Source organism: Echinops telfairi, unplaced genomic scaffold (genome assembly GCF_000313985.2).
Source record: "Echinops telfairi isolate 266 unplaced genomic scaffold, ASM31398v2 ScPeMD7_5592;HRSCAF=6446, whole genome shotgun sequence".
Classification (NCBI taxonomy): domain Eukaryota; kingdom Metazoa; phylum Chordata; class Mammalia; order Afrosoricida; family Tenrecidae; genus Echinops; species Echinops telfairi.
The window spans coordinates 44,015,541-44,018,053 of NW_022109491.1; the positions used below are offsets into that span (position 1 = coordinate 44,015,541).

Sequence of the window (2,513 nt, forward strand, 5' to 3'; positions counted from 1 at the left end):
CGGAGGTGAGATATGCTACCATGAATTGCGTCTGACTCCATTACTTGACTCTATCCTTTAACTCTCATGCTCTCTATGACTTTACTATAATCTATGCTTATTATCGCTGTACAGTTGCGCCTACCAAACCTGTGATGTTTTGTGGGGTTCCCTCTTACCCTTAACCCCACACAGAGGAATGATCATTTCCTGAGCCACCCTTTGGTTCCCAAGCCATCTGCCACCCTGATGAGCTATTGCAGAACCCCAAGTCTCATCAGCACTGAAACCAACCATGCCATCATAACAGTCTCTGGGTCTCCCTCTTCGGTCATAAGCCATCATGTCCCCACCTTAGGTGGTGGTGGAGGAGGAAGAGGAAGATTCAGTGCTTGACTCCCACCCCAGCCACCTCATCCAGGAGGAGGAAGAGGAGGTCTTCAATGAGGGCTCATATCACCACGATCTCTTCTCCACAGAGACAGGGGATGCCTACCCCGACCAGCAGGCATTCTGTCAAACCCACCTCTTCCCAGCATGGGCAGCCCGACAGGCCGCCTACAGCGATTATCAGACATCATTGTAAAACCACCATAATCATAGGTTTCATCGTAAAAATTGGGATCATAAGGTTGTGCACGTCCTTTGATGGGTGACTCAGATGTAAGATCAAGGATGATCTTTATGCACTCTACAACTCTATCAGGTTTTCCTCCAATAAGAGCTGCTCCATCAGTAGAACGAGGACAGCGTTCCTGGAAAAGCTTGATTGTTGTCTTAGTATTCTCACGAAACTCTGACTTTAGCACCTTTGACCCCAATAATTCCTCCTGCCAGACTCTGAGGAATCAACAGTGTCAACTCGCAGTCAAAGTTGCTTCCTTTAGAGTGTTGGTACTCTTCTACGGTAAGGATGATTTTCTTCAGAATTTTTCTAATTGTTTCAATATCAGCAATGATACTCAATATGTGCTCGGGACCACTGCTGTCTGTGACTGAAACACTGGCACTGTGGTCTGTATGGACAGTCTTAATATTCCTGTCTCCTCTTCCAACCACTGCCCAGCACTCTTGCTCCGAAGCAGAATGCGCTGCTCAACCAGCTCATCAGTGCTCCTAGATTGTTTAAATGCTTGTTCCTCTTCTGTATCTTCTGCCAGGGGGTTACCAAATTCACCGTTGGTTTCAGTGTTGGGGAAGGTTTCTTCTGGCTCTTCAGTTTCCATTTTCTTTTATTAAATACGTACAGAAATCAGTTATTATATATCCTTGCAGAGCATAACTGAAGTGTTCTGGGTGGGACCAACAACCGACACCCTAGTGCTGCGGTCACCTAGAGACCAGGATAAAGGCATCTGCAGTGCTTTCACCTGGAGTGCCCTCCTCCTTTCTCCTAGAGTGATCTTGTGCAGCAGATTTACCCAGCAATCTGTTGAGTGACCTTTTAGCTGCTATTTCCATGAGCATTGATTGTGTATCCAAACAAGATGAAATCCTTGCCAACTTCAATCTTTTCTCCATTCCCCAGGATGTTACCTACCTACTGGTCTGGTTGTGCGGACTTTGGTTTTCTTTACATCGAGTGATAGTCCATACCGAAGGCTGCAAACTTTGGTTTCCCTCAGAAATGTTCCAAGTCCTCCTCATTTTCACTAAGCAAGGTTGCACCTCATTTGCATCTTGCAGATTGTTAATAAACCTTTCCCCAATCCCGATGCTGCATTCTTCTTCATATAGTCCAGATTTTCTGATTATTTGTTCCTACCATATTGTTTGCCAATCATAGGAGCCATTAGCAGACTGCCAACCTTGGCAATCCACTAACCTGTGGTTTCCCTGCCTCATCTTCCTGCTTCCTGGTTCATCATATAGCCTCTGCAGCTGTATGAATCAGGAGCTGCCTCCAGCTTGCAATCTGACACAGAGACTTGAAGCAGACTGAGCTTGCCAAGTGGTAAAATTGTGTAAGCTACCTCTTAATATAAATCGCTTCCTCTACGCATATACAGACGTGTCACTGGCATGGCTCCTCTAGAGAACCCAACCCAAAACAAGTGGGTTTAACTGAAGAACTATTTTCAACTTTGCTACATGAAAGGAATCATTTATTCAAGTTAGATATTCATATGAAAGAAGAGCAAGGGTTTTATAAACTGTAGAGTCCCCACAATATGTACTTCCTTAATGAATTGGAAAAAGTCAGTATTATTAATCAACCAAATGAGAAATTTTGAGTATTTCTTATTGTAAATTAGGTGGGAGTTTGCATTTCAGATCCTCAATTTTTTAATCAACAGTTTAAACTCTTTATCAAACCACCCAATAGTTTACCATACCTCCATGCTGCATGCCCCGTCCCCCCATCCCCCCGTGCATGATTTCTCTTGTGGATTGCTATCTTTTCCTTCACCCATGTTAATACCTGTCACCCCACTAGCCTATTGTTTCACCTAACTCACATGTCCTCTTTGCTTGGATAACCTTCAGATTCTGTCCCCTTTGGTCTGAACACCTTTGTCTCATGTGTTTGTTTG

At 44.3% G+C, this 2,513-nt stretch overlaps 1 pseudogene; it reads right to left on the bottom strand.

Annotated features, from left to right (window-relative positions):
• Positions 1 to 1,205, bottom strand: part of LOC101652776 — a 2,109-nt pseudogene extending 904 nt beyond the window's left edge.
• Between the last annotated feature and the right edge of the window lie 1,308 nt (positions 1,206 to 2,513).